This window comes from Salvelinus fontinalis, chromosome 3 (assembly GCF_029448725.1).
Source record: "Salvelinus fontinalis isolate EN_2023a chromosome 3, ASM2944872v1, whole genome shotgun sequence".
NCBI classification, from domain to species: domain Eukaryota; kingdom Metazoa; phylum Chordata; class Actinopteri; order Salmoniformes; family Salmonidae; genus Salvelinus; species Salvelinus fontinalis.
Window position 1 is genome coordinate 27,307,301 of NC_074667.1, and position 25,984 is coordinate 27,333,284.

General features: G+C 41.2%; 1 protein-coding gene across 2 annotated transcripts in view; it reads right to left on the bottom strand.

The window, feature by feature from the left end:
- The window catches only part of LOC129842408 (protein bicaudal D homolog 2-like), a 49,216-nt gene that overhangs the window by 17,558 nt on the left and 5,674 nt on the right, over positions 1-25,984 (bottom strand). The gene's annotated exons all lie outside the window — the stretch shown is intronic.

The window sequence follows — 25,984 nt, forward strand, 5'->3', positions numbered from 1 at the left end:
AAATGCACTGTCCAATTTTCAGTAGCTATTACAGTGAAAAAAAGACCATGCTATTGTTTGAGGAGAGTGCACAACAACAAAACACTTTTATCACGGCAACTGGTTTGATACATTCACGGTAAATAATGTACTTACATTAAGCAATCTTGCAATGATTTGTCATCCCGAGGGTTCCAGAGATAAAATGTAGCATAGTTTTCTTTGATAAAATCAATTTTTATATTCAAATGTAGGAACTGAACTGGGTTCTACAGTTTGAACACCTGCTGTTTCTAGCCCCACACCCACCCCGCCTGGCCATCTAGATGTTAGTGTAGGTTAGTGTATTTTCTGTAGGGAAGCTAATCTTCCATCATGTATGACCTTCATGGGAGTGTGTAAACTTTTTGTATGTTCTCTATAGTTATGTACTTGAAAACGTATAAATTGACCAAGTCGGCACATTTGGGAAAACTTGATTCAAAATGTTGTGCAGTAATGAAATGCTTCACTGGATCAGTCTGAAACTTTACACACACACTGCTGCCATCTGGTGGCAAAGTCAAAATTGCACCTAAACTCCTATGTCATTTGATGGCTTTTCTTTTCCATTTCAAAGATGATGGAACACATTATTTTTAAAACGCATGCATTTTTTGTTTATATCTCTGTATATTTTACCAGATCTAATGTGTTATATTCTCCTACATTAATTTCAGATTTCCACAAACTTCAAAGTGTTTCCTTTCAAATGGTATCAATGATATGCATACCCTTGCTTCAGGTCCTGAGCTACAGGCAGTTAGATTTGGGTATGTCATTTTTTGCGAAAAAAATACAAATAAAAAAAGGGTCTGATCCTTATATTAATGCACTGGTTATTTGAATTTTGATGTCGGCATTTGAAGTCGGCCTTGTTGTGACTTGATAGCCGGTATTTAATGGCTTTAAAAGGGACCCCTCCAGAGGAAGTTTCTGCCACTATTACGACCTAATTCCTGTCTTAATGCGAAAATGCTTGTATAGTTCCACCCTCCGAACACAGAGGTATGGCTCCTTATAAATATTGATTAAATCAGGCGTGCATGTCTCCACAGCCCATACTCCACAATTTTTGCAAACGAACAAAAAAGCCAGGGTCAGAGTAACTTTGCTAATCGCTACAAAGCACAGCACAGCTAACAGTAGCTACGACATGGCGAAGGACCATCCATTCTCCTCTTCTGCAACAGAATTGAATGATCAAGAATGAATACAGTGCAGCGCCAATACTGGAGTTTTACCGGCGACGCTAGAGGCTAGCTAACCTACTCCCTGGACCAATACAAGGCTCTACAGTGCCACTATTTTACTTGCAAATGCACCTAAATATTTTGTTGTGCAACCTGGAATTTTTATTTAAGAGCACCAGCGTACCTAGGAAAAATTATACTTCTAGCTTTAATATCTTAAATATTTGTCATTATGTCACTATCTAGCTAGCTACCATTCAGGTGTTTTTCTGATAACCTAATTATCTGTAGAGTAAATGTTAGGTAGTTATTAGCTAGTGCACTCAAAATGTAGGTAGCTACAGTGTCTTCAGATAGTATTCATATCCCTTGACATATTCCACATTTTGTTGTGTCACAGCCTGAATTCAAAATGGATTACATTTTTATCCTCAACTACACCCAATACCCCATAATGACAAAGTGAAAACATATTTTTTAGAAGTTTTAGAAAATGCATTAAATTAAATAAAGTAATATCTAATTTACCTAACTATTCACACCCCTGAGTTAATACATGTTAGGGTCACCTTTGGCAGTTATTACAGCTGTGAGTTGTTCTGGGTAAGTCTAAGGGCTTTGAACACCTGGATTTAAAAGTTCTTCAAGCTCCCCAGTGGCGCAACGGTCTAAGGCACTGCATCTCAGTGTAAGAGGTGTCACTACAGTCCCTGGTTCGAATACAGGCTGAATCACATCCGGCCGTGATTGGGATTCCCATAGGGCGGCGCACAATTGGCCCAGCGTCGTAAGGTAGCTACGTCATTGGAAATAAGAATTTGTTCTTATAAGACTTGCCTAATTAAATAAAGTTTAATAAAAAAATGTGGGTTGTTGGTCATTGCTAGACGGCCATTTTCAAGTCTTGCCATATATTTTTAAGACGATTTAAGTCAAAACTGTAACTAGGCTACTCAGAAACATTCAATGTCATCTTGGTAAGCAACAAGGTTACTGTCCTGCTGAAAGGTGAATTTGTCTCCCAGTGCCTGTTGGAAGACAGATTGAGACAGGTTTTCCCCAAGGATTTTGCCTGTACTTATCTCTATTTCGTTTCATTTTATTCTATCCCTAGTCCATCCTGATGACAAGGATACCCATAACACGATGCAGCCACCACCATGCTTGAAAATATTAAAGTGATCTGTTGCGTTGGATTTCCATCAAACATAACGCTTTGTATTCAGGACTTAAAGTTAATTTCTTTGGCAGTTTTTTTGCAGTTTCACTTTAGTGCCTTAGTGCAAACTGGATGCATGTTTTGGAATATTTGTGTGTACAGGCTTCCTTCTTTTCACTCTGTAATTTAGGTTAGTATTGTGGAGTAACTACAATGTTGCTGATCCATCCTCAGTTTTCTCCTATCAAAGCCATTCAACTCCGTAACTGTTTTAACTGTTCACTATTGAACTCATGGTGAAATCCCTGAGCGGTTTCCTTACTCTCCGGCTACTGAGCTAGTAAGGACGCCTGTATGTTTGTAGTGAATGGAGTGTATTGACACAATATCCAAAGTGTACGTAAAAACTTCACCATGCTCCATTTTTACCCATCTACCAATGGTCTTTGTGATTAAATCTGTGTTTGAAATTCCCTGCTCGACTGAGGGACCTTACAGATAAGATGTGGTTGTTACTGACAAGAAGCGCATGGCTGAGCTCTTTAATCACCACTTCATTAGGTCAGGATTCCTATTTGACTCAGCCATGCCTCCTTGCCCATCCAAAAAGTCCTCATCTCCCACCCCTTCTAATAAGACTATCCCGATGCTTATCCCTCTTTTTCCTCTAACCCGCAACAAAGTTTCTCCCTGCAGGCAGTCACTGAGTCCGAGGTGCTAAAGGAGCTCGTGAAACTTGACCCCAAAAAAACATCTGGGTCAGGAGGTTTTTGATTCTAAGCAATGTTGTGGTTTGCTAACTACCTCTCTCAAAGAGTGCAGTGTATAAAGTCAGAAAATCTGCTGTCTCAGCCACTGCATGTCACTAAGCCAAGGGAGTACCCCAAGGCTCAATCCTAGGCCCAACGCTCTTCTCAATTTACACCAACAACATAGCTCAGGCAGTAGGAAGCTCTCTCATCCATTTATATGCAGATGATAGTCTTATACTCAGCTGGCCCCTCCCTGGATTTTGTGTTAAATGCTCTACAACAAAGCTTTCTTAGTGTCCAACAAGCTTTCTCTACCTTTAACCTTGTTCTGAACACCTCCAAAACAAAGGTCATGTGGTTCGGTAAGAATGCCCCTCTCCCCACAGGTGTGATTACTACCTCTGAGGGTTTAGAGCCTGAGGTAGTCACCTCATACAAGTACTTGGGAGTATGGCTAGACGGTACACTGTCCTTCTCTCAGCACATATCAAAGCTGCAGGCTAAAGTTAAATCTAGACTTGGTTTCCTCTATCGTAATCACTCCCCTTTCACCCCAGCAGCAAACTAACCCTGATTCAGATGACCATCCTACCCATACTAGATTATGGAGACAACATTTATAGATCGGCAGGTAAGGGTGCTCTCGAGCGGCTACATGTTCCTTACCATTCGGCCATCAGATTTGCCACCAATGCTCCTTATAGGACACATCACTGCATTCTATACTCCTCTGTAAACTGGTCATCTCTGTATACACGCCGCAAGACCCACTGGCTGATGCTTATTTATAAAACCCTCTTAGGCCTCACCCCCCCGATCTGAGATATCTCCTGCAGCCCTCATCCTCCACATACAACCCTCGTTCTGCCAGTCACATTCTGCTAAAGGTCGCCAAAACACACACATCCCTGGGTCGCTCTTCTTTTCAGTTCGGTGCAGCTTGCGACTGGAACGAGCTGCAACAAACACTCAAACTGGACAGTTTTATCTCAATCTCTTCATTCAAAGACTCAACCATGGACACTCTTACTGACATTTGTGGCTGCTCTGTGTGATGTATTGCCGTCTCTACCTTGACCTTTGTGCTGTTGACTGTGCCCAATAATGTTTGCACCATGTTATTGTCATGTTGTGTTGTTGCCTTGCTATGTTGCTGTCTTTAGGTCTCTCTTTATGTAGTGTTGTCTCTCTTGTCGTGATGTGCGTTTTGTACTAGATTTATATATTCTTTTGACATCCCAACCCCCGTCCCCGCAGGAGGCCTTTTGGTAGGCCGTCATTGTAAATAAGAATTTGTTCTTAACGGACTTGCCTAGTTAAATAAAAGGTTAAATAAAAAAATACAAATAAAAAGATAACTGTATGTGTGGGGTACACAGATGAGGTAGTCATTCAAAAACAGAGTGAGTCCATGCAACATGTTAAGCACATCTTCACTCCTGAATGCATTTAGGCTTGGCATAACAAAATGGGTGGAATACTTGTTCACTCAAGACAATACAGCTTTTCATTTTTTATTAATTTGTAAAAATGTCTAAAAACATAATTCCGCTTTGACATTATGTGGTACTGTTTATAGGCCAGCGAGACTAAATTTAATCCAAGGCACTGTAGCTACCTGGCTAGCTAACTAAACGACCTAGGTGCAGTGTCCAACACTGTATCAGTGTTGGACACTAGCTAGAATATGGACCAATACTTTAATAGCAATATAGATAGCTACTAATACAATAACCCAACTTCTTGAATATTGTTTTGAAGAGGCGAATTGACTAAGGATGTCACTTGGTCAAATCGGGGCAGCAGGTAGCCTAGTGGTCAGACCGTTGGGCCAGTAACCGAAAGGTTGCTGGATCGAATTCCCAAGCTGACAAGGTAAAAATCTGTCGTCCTGCCCCTGAACAAGGCAGTTAACCCACTGTTCCCCGGTTGGCCGCCATTGTAAATACAAATTTGTTCTTAACTGACTTGCCTAGTTAAATAAAGAGGAAATAAATAAAAATCATACCCTGTACCAAATGCATTGCCTATCAAAAAACATATTTCAACGTATACATATCATGTAATTCTACTTCCTGTATGTTCCTAATTATGTACTTAGTATTATCAAACCTCATCCGGATATTACACTGTTGGTGTGTAGGAGTACAATTTTACCAGTTAGCTTGATGTGTATAATGTAATATAGATCGGTTATAGCGGAGAGAGGAGGAATTGGTGGCTTGTTAGAGCACATTTTCACATTTCAGTGGTGCTCATCTGGACCCCCAGAACAATTGAAATGTCAATGTGGCCCCCCTCAAACATATTGGAACATTGGGAACTCTCAGCAGTCAATGTATGATAGTACCCTGAGTGCAGGAGTAGGCTATAATGAACATGTGGTCTTTCTGTACATTGTAATCATGTATTTCCCATTCCATTGTTTGCCCCGCTTGTAATTGTAGTTGGTTATGTAAACATGATCAGAACAGGCATTGAATGATACACAGAACAAAACATGGACCCATTATATGATATATATTTTTTAACAATTTCATTGACATCTTCACTTTCTGTCAATATTACAATATTGCTGCTTGCTCAGCGTCACACAGACCGACAGTCCTCAGTCCTGTAAGGCACATGAAACACATGTCTGTCAATGATCATAAACTGTTCTCAATTCAGCCCAGAGAACTGAGAATCAGGCAGGGATTCTCTCTGTATTACGGTCAAGACAGTGCTGTCAGGTTCCTACCCACTGTGTACATCAACACCCTGGTCAAGCCTCCCATGATTGTCCAGCCTTGTTGTAGTCCCGACTCTACTTCACCTAGGTGTCCTGATTTGCAATTTTTGGGAGAGAGATAATCCTCTCTTTCTCAGTTTTTTGGGCGTGTGTGAGTTACAATGTTATTTACAGTGACATAGGCCTACCTTCACAATAAGCTACTTAAATGAATGTGTACACTGCATTCTTCTGGACAAAATTCAGTATGGCTAAATTGTTGTTGTCTGTTGACTCCTGAAGCACAGACACAAAGGTGGAGTTAGTGAATAGTCACATTGTCTGCCTGTCATGTACCAATGTAGCCTAAATTCTATGACCTTGACAATAACATATTCAAACATTCTCCGTGGAGAGGAAGGTGTCTGTCTGGCCATTGTTTCACTTATGTGGCCATGCAGAGCAGAGGGGGGCTGGGATGGGTAGCCTAAGAGAAAATGGCATGTAGGCAGTTCTCACATTTGGATCTGAATGGTCGGATTCTTCGCTCATGCGGCCAAGACTCAACAGTGTGCGCCACAATGCAAAATAGATTGAAACAAGACACAGGTACAGTAGGCTACAATTTGTTAACACCATCTGCTCTAAAATTCTCTTGACAGTAATGAATGTGAAGGAAGGGTGAGCAAAACAATGTTGTGCTAAGTAGAGGGAAAAAACAGAGGGAAAGAATGGGGCGGTTAACTTCTGAAAGTAACAGATGCGTTACTTTAAAAAGTAACTAATAATATTACAATATTCGAACACAGTAAATCATTATATTACTCTGTTACTCATAAAAGTAATCCGTTACTTTTGTAACGTGTTTGGTAACACTGAAAAGGGGGTTACCTAGTCAGTTGCACAACTGAATGCGTTCAACCGAAATGTGTCTTTACGCATCTAACACAACCAGAACAGCATAAGGATACACGTAGGGTTAAGACAGACATGATAACCCAGATGTCCAAGGCCAGCGAGGGTAAAAAAACAACAACAGTTTAAATGGCCTGAAAATATCAATGTGAGATTCCTACAGACAGTTGACCCCTGAGCTTATAGAACATTGAGTCCGCATCACAGGTCCTGCGACCCAAACGGCACCCTATTCCCTATATAGTGCACTTCTTTTGACCAGGGCCCATAGGGCTCTGATCAAAAGTAGTGAACTTTATAGGGAATAAAATGCCATCTGGAACACAGCCAGAGACACTGTGCCAACTGATGATGTAACAGGACACTGGAGCAGAACGGTCCAAAAAAAAACCCAGCTACAACAGAGCCAGGGTTCTTTTCCTGCCTCACTTGTGTCCATCTAACCTCTCTTTCTCCGCACTGTGTATACAAATACACTGGCATGTCAGTCAGTGTGGCTGAAGCAATGCCAAGGGGTTGCTAGTTTGAGCACTGAGGCATTGTGGAGGCCACTGACCATTGACTTGTTCTCACAAGACAAATGTTCCATTACTAATAGAGGCCTGGGTAGGCAGGCAGAGACTGCTTGGTCTGGCTGAGTCAGTAGCAAGAGCACACCAAAATATTTCCCTGTAAGGGGGGAGAGGGGGGGTAGAGCGAGAGGGATGAAGAGAACTACACAATGCCACGTCACATTTCCTATTAAATTCCCAACAAAGTGTTTCCCCTAAATCGTTGCTGGGATTGTAAAACGTTTTCAGTGTAAACTTCAACTGTATCTGGTGCTGAGTTGTTTAAGTCGGAAGTTTATGTACACCTTAGCCAAATACATTTAAACTCAGTTTTTCAAAATTCCTGACATTTAATCTTTGTAAAAATTCCCTGTCTTAGGTCAGTTAGGATCATCACTTTATTTTAAGAATGTGAAATGTCAGAATAATAGTAGAGAGAATGATTTCTTTCAGCTTTTATTTCTTTCATCACATTCCCAGTGGGTCAGAAGTTTACATACACTCAATTAGTATTTGGTAGCATTGCCTTTAAATTGATTCACTTGGGTCAAACGTTTCGGGTAGCCTTCCACAAGCTTCCCACAATATGTTGGGTGAATTTTGGCCCATTCCTCCTCACAGAGCTGGTGTAACCGAGTCAGGTTCGTAGGTCTCCTTGCTCACACACGCATTTTCAGTTTTGCCAACAACTTTTCAATAGGATTGAGATCAGGGCTTGGCCACTCCAATACCTTGACTTCGTTGTCCTTAAGCCATTTTGCCACAACTTTGGAAGTATGCATGGGGTCACTGTCCATTTGGAATGTGGTCCCGTGTGGCTCAGTTGGTAGAGCATGGCGCTTGCAACGCCAGGGTTGTGGGTTCAATTCCCACGGGGGGACCAGGGTTCAATTCCCACAGGGGGATCAGGATGAATATGTATGAACATTCCAATTTGTAAGTCGCTCTGGATAAGAGCGTCTGCTAAATGACTTAAATGTAATGTAAATGGAAGACCCATTTGCAACCAAGCTTTAACTTCCTGACTGATGTCTTGAGATGTTGCATCAATATATCCACATAATTTTCCTGCCTCATGATTTTTTGTGAAGTGTACCAGTCCCTCCTGCAGCAAAGCACACCCACAACCTGATGCTGCCACCCCCGTGCTTCACGGTTGGGATGGTGTTCTTCGGCTTGCAAGCATCCCCCTTTTGCCTCCAAACATAACGATGGTCATTATGGCCAAACAGTTCTATTTATGTTTCATCAGACCAGAGGACATTCCTCCAAAAAGTACGATCTTTGTCCCCATGTGCAGTTGCAAACCGTAGTCTGGCTTTTTTAATGGTAGTTTTGGAGCAGTGGCTTCTTCCTTGCTGAGCGGCCTTTCAGGTTATGTCAATATAGGACTTGTTTTACTGTGGATATAGATACTTTTGTACCCGTTTCCTCCAGCATTTTCACAAGGTTCTTTGCTGTTGTTCTGGGATTGATTTGCACTTTTCGCACCAAAGTACTTTCATCTCTAGGAGACAGAACGCGTCTCCTTCCTGAGTGGTATGACAGCTGCGTGGTCCCATGGTGTTTATACTTGCGTACTATTGTTTGTACAGATGAACGTGGTACCTTCAGGCATTTGGAAATTGCTCCCAAGGATGAACCAGACATTTTTTTCCTGAGGTCTTGGCTGATTTCTTTTGATTTTCCCATGATGTCAAGCAAAGAAGCACTGAGTTTGAAGATAGGCCTTGAAATAAATCCACAGGTACACCTCCAATGGACTCAAATGATGTCAATTAGCCAATCAGAAGTTTCTAAAGCCATGACACCATTTTCTTAGTGTATGTGAACTTCTGACCCACTGGAATTGTGATACAGTGAATTATAAGTGAAATAATCTGTCTATAAACAATTGTTGGAAAAATTACTTGTTTCATGCACAAAGTAGATGTCCTAACTGACTTGCCAAAATTATAGTTTGTTAACAAGAAATTTGTGGAGTGGTTGAAAAACTAGTTTTAATGACTCCAACCTAAGTGTATGTAAACTTCCGACTTCAACCGTATAAAGTATGTAGAAAAGATAATGGAGCTATATCTATTTTTTAAAAGATAATTGAGAACTAACAATCACCAAAATAAAAACTACAGTCTGGGAGGATCTAAAATTTAAAAAATGGCATGGCGCCCCCATTAATTTTGTGGTAATATAGCATATAAACACAGCATAAGCCATGCAAATAAGTGTATAATTGCCGGAAATTAGCTTTAAAACTGCTAAATCTCGTCTCTGTAGCCAAGAGGGCCTCTAAAATGTTTCAGAGACCACGCAATTGGTCACGCCCACCAACAGTTCAGCAATCTGGACCGAGTCATACAGATAAAGGAAGAGCTCAGTCAAATCAGAGACAGCTGTACGAATAACTAGCCTACGGAATAATTCACTTATAGCTACATACAGACAAAGAACAACTCTAAACAAAGCTATTGAGTTACAGTGGGAATCATCATAAGGATCTTGTGCAGACACAGAATGAAAGCTGAACTCATTCACTCAACAGCTAGCTGCTACAACAAACTGACCCTGGGTCATTCAATATACATACAGTACCAGTCAAAAGTATGGACACACCTACTCCTTCAAGGGTTTTTATTTATTTTTACTATTTTCTACAGAATAATAGTGAAGACATCAAAACTATGAAATAGCACATATGGAATCATGTAGTAACCCCAAAAAATTACAAACAAATCAAAATATATTTTACATTTGAGATTCTTCAAAATAGCCACCCTTTGCATTGATGCCAGCTTTGCACACTCTTTGCATTCTCTCAACCAGCTTCATGGGGTAGTCACCTGGAATGCATTTCAATTAACAGGTGTGCCTTGTTAAAAGTTCATTTGTGGAATTTCTTCCCTTCTTAATGCGTTTGAGCCAATCAGTTGTGTTGTGACATGGTAGGGGTGGTATAGAGAAGATAGCCCTATTTGGTAAAAGACCAAGTCCATATTACGGCAAGAACAGCTCAAATAAGGAAAGAGAAACGACAGACATCATTACTTTAAGACAGGGCTGTGCAGACACAAGGACACCAATATGAAGAAGAAACTTGATTGGAACAAGAAACACGAGCAATAGACATTAGACTGGTGGAAATCTGTCCTTTCGTCTGATGAGTCCAAATTAGAAATGTTTGGTTCCAGAGTAGGTGAACGAATGATCTCTGCATGTGCGTTTCCCACCGTGAAGCATGGAGGTGGTGGTGTGATGGTGCTTTGCTGGTGACACTATGTGATTTATTTAGAATTCAAGGCACACTTAACCAGCATGGCTACCACAGCATTCTGCAGCAATATGCAATCCTATCTGATTAGCCCTTGTGGGACTATCATTTGTTTTTCAACAGGGCAATGACCCAACACACCTCCAGGCTGTGTAAGGGCTATTTGACCAAGAAGGAGAGTGATGGAGTGCTGCATCAGATGACCTGGCCTCCAGAATCACTGAACCTCAACCCAATTGAGATGGTTTGGGATGAGTTGGACTGCAGCGTGAAGGAAAAGCAGCCAACAAGTGCTCAGCATATGTGGGAACTCCTTCAAGACTGTTGGAAAAGCATTCCAGGTGAAGCTGGTTGAATGCCAAGAGTGTGCAAAGCTGTCATCAAGGCAAAGGGTGGCTACTTTCGTTACTACATGATTCCATATGTGTTATTTCATAGTTTTGATGTCTTCACTATTATTCTACAATGTAGAAAATAGTTAAAATAAAGAAAAATCCTAGAATGAGTAGGTCTGTCCAAAGTTTTAACTGGTACTGTTTATAGTAAGAATGAGATCTGAACAGCTGCTCAACACGCTGAGCAGGATCAGGAGTGGACAGCTTATCTAACCTACAGTATCGTACACAGCAGTAGGGCTGACTGACTGGAGGTGATCCAAGACACTAGAATCCAACTTCTGCTTACTTCCTGGCAGCTGCCCATCTGGGCCATCTTATTGGCCACTGCATACGTAGTGACCCTGGGTCTGATATACCACATTTCAGTGTTTCTCTGGCCAGTGGCCACACTGCACAGCAAAGCACATCAGCATTACCTCCCCTCTCTGTCTGGCCAGCTGGGGATAATGTCTAGGAGGCTGGACTGGAAGACATGACCAATCAGTTGTACCAGAAGCATGTGGATTCAGTGCTCGCAATCCACCACAGAGCTATCTAGGGCCTACTTTATAAACAGCATGCCATAAACACATTTACATTACATTTAAGTCATTTAGCAGACGCTCTTTTCCAGAGCGACTTACAAAAACACAACCTCTGCCTCAACAATCTGGAGGTGACATAGCTAGCTAGCTAAAATACTAATTACAGCACAATTGTTTCAGAAAACTTAAAATTTACAACAAATTCAGTTAGCTATTCCTAAGCTAGTTGTACATCGTATTTTTCATCCTTAAAATTCCTAGCTATATCCATTTAGTGTCATCTAGAGGGATCCAACAATATTGACACCCTTGATAAAGATGAGCAATAATGACAGTAAAAAATAAATAATAAAAATACTGAGCTATATTGTATGCAAAAAAATATATATATATTTTACACAAATAGAATTGCTCTGAGAAATAGATTTTGTTTAACAAATCTTTTTTTTCTCAAAAAAGGTAGGGGTTAAAATGATTGACACCCCTAAAGATTCTTATATATAAAGTAGTCAAAAGTTTAGTATTTGGTCCCATACTCCTACCATGCAATGACTACATCAAGCTTTTGACTCTACAAACTTGTTGGAAGCATTTTCAGTTCGTTTTGGTTACGTTTCAGGTTATTTTGTGCTCAATAGAAATGAATGGTACACAATGTAGTGTCATTTTGAAGTCACTTTCATTATAAACAAGAATATAATATGTTTTTCTAAACACTTCTACATTAATGTGGATACTACCATGATTACGGATAATCCTGAACGAATCATGAATAATGAGTGAGAAAGGTAGAGTGTCAAAAGATCCTACCCCCACTACACAACTAACAATAACAGGAAGATTAGGATGTCGCGAGAACCCTCGGGAACATAGTCAAAACGGAAGCAAATGTGAATCTCTAAAAAGATGTAACAATCTTTGATTAAAGCAGAGATATTTCTAAAAAAGGAAGAATTGTCTGATGAAACTAAATATACAAAAAACATAAGGAACACCTACTCTTTCCATGAAAGATGAAGGGACGGAGACAGGTTAAAGAATCATTTTTTAAGCCTCGAGACAATTGCGACATGGACTGTGTGTGTGCGCCATTCAGAGGGTGAATGGGCAAGACAAAAGATTTAAGTGCCTTTGAATGGGGTATGATAGTAGGTGCCAGGCGCACCGGTTTGAAGGTGTCAAGAACTGTGACGCTGCTGGGTTTTTAACTCTCTACAGTTTCCAGTGTGAATCAAGAATGGTCCAGCCAACTTGACAACTGTGGGAAGCATTGGAGTCAACATTGGCCAGCATCCCTCTGGAATGCTTTCAACACCTTATAGTCCATGCTCTCCGATGAATTGAGGCTATTCTGAGGGGAAAAAGGTGGTGCAACTCAATATTAGGAAGGTGTTCCTAATGTTTTGTACACTCAGTGTATATATGAATTAGATGAAGAACACCTTTCAACCCATCATTTGCAAACTGAATCTGTTGCAAATTGTTGCCGTAGTCTTTTTTACCAATTGGGCTAGAAATAGCTAGCTGGCGCAAACGTATCCATTCCTTCTGGAAATCAATGCTGCGGATGTTTTATGGATAATCGGAATAAATGCAGTGGGACATGGACACAGTTCGAGCTTAAACCACTCCCGAGGTATGAAAAAGTTTGACAAAGTTTGTTCCAAGGGTGAAATATCCAAGCACGTGGTTCGTAGAAAATGCACAGCTCACTAACGAACACAGGCCAGGGCTCTCAGTAATTACCAGACAGACACGTATGCGCATTCTTTACATACTAAGCACATGTACGTAAACAGAGATGTCACATTTACAAAACACACTTAAATGGGTTAAATAGTTCAGAGACCCCAGCCTAGACATACAGAATTAGGAATCCGAACTTCATGTCCTATGTAAGCAAGGGGGCTGCTCCTGAAGACGCCTCGCTAGCCCCTATAGAGTGGTCAGGACACTCCTGGTTGAGAACATCCTAACACAGCCTGCATAACACTTTCAGTCAGGGAATCTCCAAATGGCAGATTCAGAATACCTGTAAAAAGCAATACAGTATATTGCTTTGTTGTATCAAATATTCCTGAAGGATAAATCAAATTATATCGTATCTGAGTGTCTGCGGATAATGTCTGCAGGTAGCACGAGGTGACACACACAAAGTATCTCATTGTTGTGGATCTCCGGCTTTTTTAGTGAGTAAACTATTACAGAGGACCATAGACCTATCTGGTTAGAGGGCCTGAGGAAAAGCCTTTACAACTTGGCTGTGAATCAATTATGTTATTAGGTAATTGAGAATGTCGCTATAACAACTCATTGTATAACCCTGTGTATACTATATGCGAATGTAACTGGGCCAAAATGGTAGAAGACTCACCAGCCAGTAGACACACATGCCAATACCACCTGTTGGTCAGAAAGGATAAGCTGACCTTAGCTCTCTAGTCTCTGCCCTGCCCTAACCCTAGATGTCAACCAATCCCTGCTTTCTAAAACAAACAAAGACAGTGGCCGTGCGGCTTTTCATCTATTAGAATTCCCTGCACACTGTTGAGGAAGAAAATAATCGTCTTTCTGAACCCACGTGTGTCTGACAGCTGCTAATCAGCTGAAGGGACGCCTGTACCAAAATGAATGAATCCAAAATGAATCCAAAATGAATGAATCAACGCAATTGTGCATTGGATGATGCATTCTCAGTAGGATGGGCCTAGTATGATATTTGTTGCTTACTGTATTCATTTTTACTAAACAGTATATTATAAATAGTATGTAGTATGATTAGTACCCAGTATGCAGTTTAAGTAGGTAGTAGGGCAAGCCAGATTTCAGACACGGACACCGGTTTGGCCCAGGATCAGACAGGCTTAGCTGTGTATCAGACAGAGAACAGCTAAGACCTCCACCTATCACCTCTACAAAGAGATGAGGATACGAGTACGTCGTGAGTAGCCATGTGCAGGTATACGTGATTCATTCATAGAGAGCCAGTCAACATGTCAGCCGACAATGCTAAACGTACTACTGTAACGATCCAGGAAAACATTCAGTTATGACTACAACTACTATTCCCTGATGGAGTGTCCTAACCCGTAGAACATTAGAATCACTTCTGGCAAGGCCAATGAACACCGTGCCTCAACGAAAGCCCCGCCTTCCACAGTTAATTAAACTGAGGCACGGATGAATTCCTTCAATTCAGTACCACTCTTCACATAGCCCAGAACTGGGCGGCGTGGGCCTGAAAGTGTGCTGTACCTCGTTTCCCTCCTTCAGGGAACAGTAGATATAGTCATAATTGTATGTTCCCTTTCAGTAGGTCAACTCACTACAACACAACTATGGGGATATGAAATCACGCCCGAAGCAGGGCCGACGGCAGACAACCCAGAGTGCCGACCCGACAGGAAAACCTGCGGTACCTGGGTATTGCACAATCTGCAGGCTGCCTAATAACCCACTCTTGTCCCAGCTGTAAGCACACCCAACTCGCTGCAGCACAAATATCTCCTACAGGCAACCCTTTAACCTTTTCATACATGAGTTCCAAATATCTCTAATGGTCGCCCCAGCGTGAGTTGTTTTATGCACCTGATGTCAAAATGCACTCACTGTTCCAGAATGTGATTATTACCCAACAGGATAGTTAACACACGCTGCCTGCTAATTATCTATTGGCTGTTTCAACTTGTCAATTTCAAATGATTTTCTAACAAGTTGTATTTTCTAACAACAGTTTGAATTGAGGTGTGTTCCGCCTCCTCATTAATTCACATAGAAGTCCATTCAGCGTTGCGGACACTTTATGTTTGAGGATTTACTGAGCCGGACAAACTTCTCTCTTCGAGGATAGCCCACGTACTTCACCAATGTTTGAGCAGATCAAGTATGCAGACATTTGCGCTGTCTAGCACGAATTGGAAAATTTTGTTTTCCTTACAAATAATAACTTTGGACATGTGTGCATTCCTATCAAAGTAAGTTCCTTATTTTCTCGTATATCGTGTTGTCGTTTCTACTGTATGTGCATTCAGTATGCATTTATGTATCTATGTACACTACCGTTCAACAGTTTGGGGTCACTAAGAAATGTCCTTGTTTTTGAAAGAAAAGCACTTTTTTGTCCATTAAAATAACATCAAATTGATCAGAAACACAGTGTAGACATTGCTAATGTTGTAAATGAATATTGTGGCTGGAAACGGCTGTTTTTTTATGGAATATCTACATAGGCGTACAGAGGCCCATTATCAGCAACCATCACTCCTGTGTTCCAATGGCACGTTGTGTTAGCTAATCCAAGTTTATCATTTTAAAAGGCTAATTGATCATTAGAAAACCCTTTTGCAATTGTTAGCACAGCTGAAAACTGTTGTGCTGCTTAAAAGAACCAATACAACTGGCCTTCTTTAGACTAGTTGAGTATCTGGAGCATTAGTATTTGTGGGTTCGATTACAGGCTCAAAATGGCCAGAAACAAAGACTTTTCTGAAACTTGTCAGTCTATTCTTATTCTGAGAAATGAAAATGAAATGAAGGCTATTCCATGCGAGAAATTGCCAAGAAACTGAAGATCTTGTACAACGCTGTGTACTACTCCCTTCACAGAACAGCGCAAACTGGTGCTAACCAGAATAGAAATAGTGGGAGGCCCTGGTGCACAACTGAGCAAGAGGACAAGTACATTAGAGTGTCTAGTTTGAGAAACAGACGCTTCACAAGTCCTAAACTAGCAGCTTCATTAAATAGTACCCACAAAACACCAGTCTCAACGTCTGTCCAGTGTCTGTGTTCTTTTGCCCATCTTAATATTATATTTTTATTGGCCAGTCTGAGATATGGCTTTTTCTTTGCAACACTGCCTCCCAATCCTCTTTCTATTCTGGTTAGAGCCAGTTTGCGCTGTTCTGTGAAGGGAGTAGTACTTCAATTTTGGTGAAAATGTGAGGCGAGAGGGAAAGCCCTAAAGGGAGCACCGGAAACTCATACGCTGCAGCCTAAAAATGGAAACTCAGGAACTTCCTGTGAGGGGGATATATGGCCACATTAAAGTACCCGTCCTTCAGGTCGATGGTTCACCTCCAATCACCCAGGCCTACTGACTGTAACAACCTGCTGTTGGTAAGATTTCTGAATTTGTAGACCCTGAAGTGCTTGTCTAAAGACGGATGCAAAGTCACACCCCTTCTGGGAACCAGGAAATGTTTTGTATGTCAGCAATCAAGTTTAAGATATTCAAGTTTCAAAATACAGAAATAGTTTTTGGATGGAGTTTTCCTTTAAACCTGCAATATGTAACTTTTTGGGTGATCAGACCAACTTCACATAGAAATGTGTGTTATAGATCTGTCATTGAAAGCAAGTCTAAGCAGCAGTAGATCTGTGCTATGTGCGCTATTTCTATGCTTCCCGTTCTTAGTTTTTGCATCTTTTACTTTCGGTTTTGTACACCAGGTTAAAACAGCTGAAAATACAATATTTTGGGGTATGGAAAAGCCATTTCACAGCGGTTTAGATGGTACAATGATTCTCTAAACTATACTTGCTTGTTTTGTCAAACTCAAATTAGGAGAACTATTAGAACTTTCGCAAACAGGAAATGGTTAAATTAAGCCTGACAGATTTCGCATTCCCATGTTAATTTTAAAGAATGCGTGAAATTGTTCTGCTCAGGTCGAAGTGAAAGAATTTAATGAATGAATCCATGCCTTGGGTTTATCAACAGCGGGGCTTCCATTGAGGCACGGTGTTCATTCATTCGTTGTTTTATTTTATCCTGTATTTAACTAGGCAAGTCAGTTAAGAACAAATTCTTATTTAAAGACTGCCTACCCCGGCCAAACCCCAACGGCGCTGGGCCAATTGTGCGCCGCCCCATGGGACTCCCAATCATGGCAGGTTGTGATACAGCCTGGAATCGAACCAGGTTCTGTAGTGACGCCTCTAGCACTGAGAAGCAGTGCCTTAGACCGCTGCGCCACTCGGGAGCCCTATAGTTCCTGAAGTGTCATTAAATAAAGGTCATAAAAAAGGAGGCCCAAGGCACTCTTCATTTTAATTAATTATATGAAGAGTTTCTTGATCCTCCTTTCTTTTTGATGACCAATTTACCCGTTTTACCAAAGAGCCCCTTCGGTCTACCAAAACCTACTATTGTGTACCTTAGTAGCATCGGTCTACCAAAACCTACTATTGTATACCTTAGCAGCTTATGTCTACCAAAACCTACTATTGTGTACCTTAGTAGCTTCTGTCTACCAAAACCTACTATTGTGTACCTTAGCAGCTTCTGTCTACCAAAACCTACTATTGTGTACCTAAGTAGCTTCTGTCTACCAAAACCTACTATTGTGTACCTTAGTAGCTTCTGTCTACCAAAACCTACTATTGTGTACCTTAGTAGCTTCTGTCTACCAAAACCTACTATTGTGTACCTTAGTAGCTTCTGTCTACCAAAACCTACTATTGTGTACCTTAGTAGCTTCTGTCTACCAAAACCACCTATTGTGTACCTTAGTAGCTTCTGTCTACCAAAACCTACTATTGTGTACCTTAGTAGCTTCTGTCTACCAAAACCTACTATTGTGTACCTTAGTAGCTTCTGTCTACCAAAACCTACTATTGAGTACCTTAGTAGCTTATGTCTACCAAAACCTACTATTGTGTACCTTAGCAGCTTATGTCTACCAAAACCTACTATTGTGTACCTTAGTAGCTTCTGTCTACCAAAACCTACTATTGTGTACCTTAGCAGCTTATGTCTACCAAAACCTACTATCGTGTACCTTAGCAGCTTATGTCTACCAAAACCTACTATCGTGTACCTTAGCAGCTTATGTCTACCAAAACCTACTATCGTGTACCTTAGCAGCTTATGTCTACCAAAACCTACTATTGTGTACCTTAGCAGCTTATGTCTACCAAAACCTACTATCGTGTACCTTAGCAGCTTATGTCTACCAAAACCTACTATCGTGTACCTTAGCAGCTTATCTCTACCAAAACCTACTATTGTGTACCTTAGCAGCGCTGCCCTTCCTCCTTTTTTTCTCTACAAGTTCCTGAAGTGTGTTTGGAGCAGCAGAGTCGAAGGGAGGCGGGAGACACGCCTGTCCGAGACATGAGGAGCTTAGTCTTAACTACCTCCACCTGTGTCTAAACCCATGTCCACGTACCTAACGTACACTAAGGGGGTGAGTGTGTGTGCATCCATGTTTCACAGGAACAGACAATCCTACACGGACGTACTGTAAGCGGTTCACGTAAAGGTCAGCATATAAACATGTGTTAACTAAGCTATGGTTTTGCTGACCTGGGAATTCAAGGAAGGAGAGGGTGCTAGTGTGGTAATGTGTGTAAAGGCGTCAGCGTGCTTCAGTTCGGCTGGCGCCTAGCCTCGCATACTCCCATAGAAGACCTTCACTTGAAAAACAAGAAAAAAGCGGCAATAGTACTTTTGTCCATTTTGAGACAGAGTAGCCGGTATAAACTTCCTCAAATGAGTCAGAATTTCTCTACTGTATGATAACTCAAGAAATCTGTCATTCATTTTGACGTTTTTTGCCGAGGAGATCTTAGTCGCGCAATTTTGCATCTGACTAGGATGTTTGATGCGGTATTAATCAAGTGAAAAACTGTGCATGAGGACGAGTCGTTGAAGAATCCCTACGGTTGACCAATCGCCGACGAGGGGGTGTAGACTTCGGCTACCAAATTCAGCTTGCCTCGAGAATAATGTGTGCCCAACCAGCCCCAAAAAAACTAAACGAACCAAAACGTCACAAAATGTCGTCATAATATGTAAACATGAACTGCTCCGAACTGTTTCGGTTGTAAAGAAGTGCGTTTACAGGAGTGAGGTGAGCCTACTAGCTTGGTTCTAACCATCCCATCTGCCGCCTCTCTCCCTCTTCCTCAAACTCAAGGGAAACAACTAGTCAACTAGTACAACTGAATGAATTCAACTGAAATGTGTCCTCCTAGGTCTTTGTTTTCACACCAAATCGCAGTACATAGTAAAAGTAGTGCAATGTATCTGAATAAAGAAGTCTGTTTTTCATTCTGTTGTAGGCTAGTTCAATCAGCAGAGGCATGAGCTTAATGGTGTCCCCATACCCTCCCCCCATACTCTCCAACGCTGGTCCTGGTGTGTGAACTACTGAGACGACAAATAGATCCTTTCTCAATGACACTACAAGTCCCACAAGTCTTAGTCCCCCCCACCCCTGCTCTTGGCATATTCCCAGGGCCAGGCCATGAAGGAGGATACATCCTCTTAGAACCCAGTGGGAGATTTAGATTTAGACCTTTATTTAGGGCTGTTTAGAAAAGATTAGAGCATACAGTTGAATGGATTACCCGAACAATTAAGCAGGGCTTGACAACTTTTTTAGGCACTTGTCCTTTGGACAAGTAGGACAGATTTTTTTGGGGGTCCAAAAGCTCAAGTCACTTGTCCCCCAAAAAAGTTCTCTCTCTAACACAATTTTTACATCATTGTACGATGCAAGGATCCACTTTACAAAATAAAATGCATGACTATATTTTTTAGCATAGAGAATCAGACACAAATGTAGGCTATACACTGCCTATTGGCAACTTTGCATATACAAAACCTGTCTCAATTTAACACTGGCCATTGAGGCTCTCCTGAAGAATGTTTGGCCACCCTTGGTAGCCTAAAACATATTTCACTTAACAGGGTAACATTACAATTACGACCAAATGTCTTTATAAATCGATTCCCTCCAGGGCTCGAAGTTAAGGGCTTCCCTTCATCCCTGGGACGATAGAAAAATATGTCTACAGACTCTGGGACAGATCTGGGAAGACATCCAAAATTCATACAAACACTGCACCTAATAAAATGTTTTTTTTTTAAAAAGCAATGACGCTTTTGCAACAGATCAGATCGTTTAGCTTAAAAATGTTGACAGTTTTATTTCCTCATATTATAAGCTCAACAATGCACACGCCTGTAGGCTAAGGGCAAATGTTCCAAAATACAATTAGCGGGAAAATAATTCTCAAACGTGCACTGCATGTGAGCGGTTTTATGTGGCAGAGATAAAAAATATCCATTAGAAAATAAGAAAGAGGGGAGATCTAAAGATGCATCAACTAGTATGGGTTACTAATGACTAGAATTGTGCCTTTGGCTGCTGGACAATAAAATAAAGTTGATTTGAAAACTAATAGAACATGAGAAAATGCTGGTTTTAATGGCATACTGAAACAAGACGTGTCATAAAAAGACATAAAACATCCTGTTTATGGTTAAATTGTTTCATAATGCTGACCTCCTTCGCTCAGATTCAAGGTGGGTGATGTGGGGTGCACAACAGGCACTGTCCTTCACTCTCCAGTCTTATGACCATTTGAGCTGAACTAACCGTGCCTCGAGTATGTCGACAAAATCAAGCCTTTAGACGTTAAAAAGTGAATTACCCTTTATAAATTTGTCAAACATCACTGGCATTTAGCCTATATTTATGCAATTAAAAGTCTCAATGTTTGGCTACATTTTATTGCGCCTCATGTCAGCATCGGTTTGAGGCTTGAGGCTGTAGCCAATATGCATATCACCTACACTTTGACATGTAGGCTTTTTTATTTATGTATAGGCCTATGAAAAATAGATCTGAATATTTTTCCAATGTTAGCACCTCTGATCCAAATCTGATCGAAGTAATTGTTTGATATTGGGATTTTTTTTACTTGTCCATTCGGACAACTTCAATCTAAATTCTTCTTGTTCGACAAGAGGACGAGTGTCAAGCCCTGTCAAGTGTCTGTGAGTAAGAACATAGGCTGTGTGTGTCAGTGAGCGAGAGAGAGAGAATATTGAGGTATACATACAATACAAGGGACAGACATGCTTGATGCTTGGCCTGGGAACTCATGCGCTTTCATTTCCCTCTGTCTCTCACACAAAGTTCAATATTGAGGCTGTCTACAATGTATTCAGATATTAGCTACATTGGAGTGCATTTAGCATCAATATGCTTGAGATAAATGACAACAGAAATGTGACTCACCACCTGGATTCGGTCTTTGAAATTGTTTTTTTATTTTTTATACATTGGATAAAAGTAGAGACTCAGAGCTACTCAGAGGTATATCATACACTGCATTTGAGGAACAATGGGAAAGTAATTCTGCTTTGAAAGTTGATCAACTTGTAAACTCACTTTTGAGAAAAATGGTCTTTGAATGTTTTGGTAGCTAGTGAAGAGCTCCTCTTTGTCTACACCCATTCAGTATCGTTCACACCTTCTTAAGATTTAGCCCCACCTATCTCGTTTCGCTCTCGGAACGCACACCTGACGCTCTGGCCGATGATTTGTTTAACTCTGGATAACATGAAAACAGCCTAACCAGCTCTACTGGCAACAATTTCATGACACTTTTTTGCAGACATTTACTGACTCTGGCCATATTCAACGGGCGTTGTACACACGTCACGTAACGTTAGCTAACGAGCCAGCCAGCTAACGTTAGCTAGTTAAACAACAATGAACAATGCCACAGTGCTCGGAGCAAACCAACCAGGTTCAATGTCAGCTAGCTAACAGGAGGGGTGCGTCACTTGAGTGGGTTGAGTCACTGAAGTGATCTTCCTGTCTGGGTTGGCGCCCCCCTCGGGTTCGTGCCGTGGAGGAGGTCTTCGTGGGCTATACTTGGCCTTGTCTCAGGGTAGTAGAATGGTGGTTGAAGATACCCCTGTAGTGGTGTAGGGTCTGTGCCTTGGCAAAGTGGGTGGGGTTATATCCTGCCTGTTTGGCCCTGTCCGGGGGTATCGTCGGACAGGGCCACAGTGTCTCCCAACCCCTCCTGTCTCAGCCTCCAGTATTTATGCTGCAATAGTTTGTGTCGGGGTCAGCTAGTCTGTTAAATCTGGAGTATTTATCATGTCTTATCCAGTGTCCTGTGTGCATTTAAGTATGCTCCCTCTAATTCTCTCTTTCAATCTTTCTCTCTCTCTTCTCTCGGAGAACCTGAGCCCTAGGACCATGCCTCAGGACTACCTGGCCTGATGACTCCTTGCTGTCCGCAGTCCACCTGATCATTCTGCTGCTCCAGTTTCAACTGTTCTGCCTGCAGCTATGGATACAAGGGATACAAGGCAGCTATGGAACCCTGACCTCTTCACTGGACGTGCTACCTTGTCATGGACCTGCTGTTTTGGACTCTCTCGCTACCGCACCTGCTGTCTCTAACTCTGAATGATCAGCTATGAAAAGCCAAATGACATTTACTACTGAGGTGCTGACCTGTTGCACCCTCTACAACCACTGTGATTATTACTAGAGGTCGACTGATTAATCGGCATGGCCGATAAATTAGGGCCCAATTTCAAGTTTTCAAGTTCATAACAATTTCAAGTTCATTTCAAGTTCATAACAATCGGTAATCTGCATTTTTGGACGCCGATTATGGCCGATTACATTGCATTCCACGAGGAAACTGCGTGACAGGCTGACCACCTGTTACGCGACTGCAGCAAAGAGCCAATGTATGTTGCTAGCTAGCATTAAACTTCTTATAAAAAACAATCAATCTTCACATGATTACTAGTTAACTACACATGGTTGATGATATTACTAGGTTAACTAGCTTGTCCTGCATTGCATATAATCAATGCGGTGCCTGTAAAAATTTTATCGAATCACAGCCTACTTCGCCAAACGGGGGATGATTTAACAAAAGCACATTTGCAAAAAAAGCACAATCATTGCACAAATGTATCCAACCATAAACATCGATGCCTTTCTTAAAATAAAATAGTAATATTTAGAGTTAGGGTTGCCGCCCGTATTTCACTGAAAGAATATACATTTGGTTTTTGAAATGATAGTTTACGTTTTTGACCATATTAATGGCTCGAATTTCTGTGTTTATTATATTATAATTAAGTCTACGATTTGATAGAGCAGTCTTAGCGGTGGTAGGCGGCAGCAGGCTCGTAAGCATTCATTCAAACTTTACTGCGTTTTCGAGCAGCTCTTAGCAATGCTTGCTTCACAGCGCTGTTTATGACTTCAAGCCTATCAACTCCTGAGATTAGGCTGGCAATACTAAAGTGCCTATTAGAACATCCAATAGTGAAAGGTATATGAAATACAAATGGTATAGAGAGAAATTGTCGACGCGTCATAATTCCTATAATAACTACAACCTAAAACTTCTTAACTGGGAATATTGAACCACCTGTTCTCATGTTCTGAGCAAGGAACTTAAATGTTAGCTTTTTTACATGGCACATATTGCACTTTTACTTTCTTCTCCTACACCATGTTTTTGCATTATTTAAACCAAATTGAGCATATTTCATTATTTATTTGAGACTAAATAGATTTTATTTATGTATTATATTAAGTTAAAATAAAAAAAAGTGTTCATTGTTCATTCAGTATTGTTGTAATTGTCGGTATTAGCTTTTTTTGGTCCTCCAATAAATCGGTATCGGCGTTGAAAAATCATAATCGGTCGTCCCCTAATTATTATTATCTGACCCTGCTGGTCATCTATGAACGTTTATCTTGGCATCTTGGCCATGTTCCGTTATAAACGTTCAATCTCCACCCGGCACAGCCAGAAGAGGACTGGCCAACCCTCAGAGCCTGGTTCTTCTCTAGGTTTCTTCCTAGTTTCTGGCCTTCCTAGGGAGTTTTTCCTAGCCACCGTGCTTCTACATCTGCATTGCTTGCTGTTTGGGGTTTTAGGCTGGGTTTCTGTACAGCACTTTGTGACGTCGGCTGATGTAAAAAGGGCTATCTAAATAAATTTGATTGATTGATGAGGCTCTAACTAGAAAAGCAAATGGCCCTGGGAAACAAATAATAACATTAGCTAGGGAGCCAGCCAGCCAGCTAACGTTCGATAGCTAGCTAACAGTACACTTTAGCTTGAAATGAAACTACTTTGTCACAATTAGAAACGTGTAATATCTGAAAATGTAGCTAGCTGTCGCTTGACTATCTTGCCTGTATACATCATCACGCGTCTCCCTGTCAGGAACGCCATACCATGGTTGCCATTAGTTTGAAGATGTAATCCGGAGACAGGTGTTTTCTCCAACTCTTTTAGCTATCATACTCTAATACCACTGATTTCAAAACTTGATCCTCCAGAAAGTGGAGAACCACACGTACGCAGCTCCACTATACAATACATTTTTTAAAGAAACACGTTCAACAGGATTACCAACACAGACTGACGAGCTCAAATAGACAGAAGCCTTCTATATGGCAGACTAATCCCAACTCATCTCTCGGCATGTCCAACCCACTCATTATCTCAGCCAATCATGGTTAGTGGGAATGTTACTGTCTTTTTCTGTGGCTTAACCAACAAGGCTCGTAATTTAACAATTGTATTCGTATTAACAGATGGCATACAGGTTTGTTATTAAGGCACATGAAAGTTCACATGTTCTAGAAGGCATTTATGCCAAAAAACACATTTTGATAAAAAAATAATTGTTTACGTTCAAACGGCTCTCCTGTGAAGTTGTGACTTGCGACATACGCCTAGTTACCTGAATCGGGTCACAAATTAGCTATTCTTGATAGAGATAAACATCAACAATGCTAGTGAAGTTGCCATGATAACAAGTTGCGCTGTGTGGCTATAAATGCTGTCATTCTGCTAGAGCACCATAGTCAGAATTCTGTGAGAATGTTGTTGCTTAGCTCTAAGACATAGCCTTACTGTTGATTTCAGTATACTGCAAGCCATTTTGTCAGGAGAGGGACACATGCTTCAGGGTGACTAAAATCCCCTTAAAATGACATAAAGACATGGGCTGGACCTAGCTTGGCCTCTGTACTCCAGCCCTGTTCAACAGTGGGTACTAGCCCCTATGAAGCAGCGATAAACTGCAACAGGATTCACAAGATAGAGGCCCTAGTCACTCAGAGAGAAGCCTAAAGCATTAGTGCAAACCTGATCAAAACCAGCCAAACAACTCGACTGCTGTTCTCCAATTGGAGTAGCCTGAGGCAGGGAAACCTTTCTCTGGCAGAGGCAAAGCCAGCATGGGGCCGACTGGCTTTAAATATAGTACTGGCCTCCACCACAACAATTTCCACTGTCAAACAAAGAGCAAGTTGGGACTGGTGTAGGTTATTGCTGATAGATGTCATGCAGAGATAATAACTTTAACAAGGATATTCAAATATCACCCACATTATCCCAAATAATACTAACACACACACACACATGTGTTTGTAAACATCTGAAAACATCTACACTCTTGCCTGAAGTTAGTGTTCTGTCTTTTTGAACGTTTTCCTCGTCTTTTGTCACAGTAGGCCAACTTTGATGTTATTAAAGTAGGCTAACAAACTTCTAGCACCGAGACCCCTAGAGAGTTCTTCCTGATGTCGTATTACCTCTAGGTGTCGACACAGTCAGCCCAGCTGGTAATACACTCGTGTCACCCATGGACCGGCTGGTACATAAAACATCCTCCATTCAGGCTGAAATGGTGTCAGT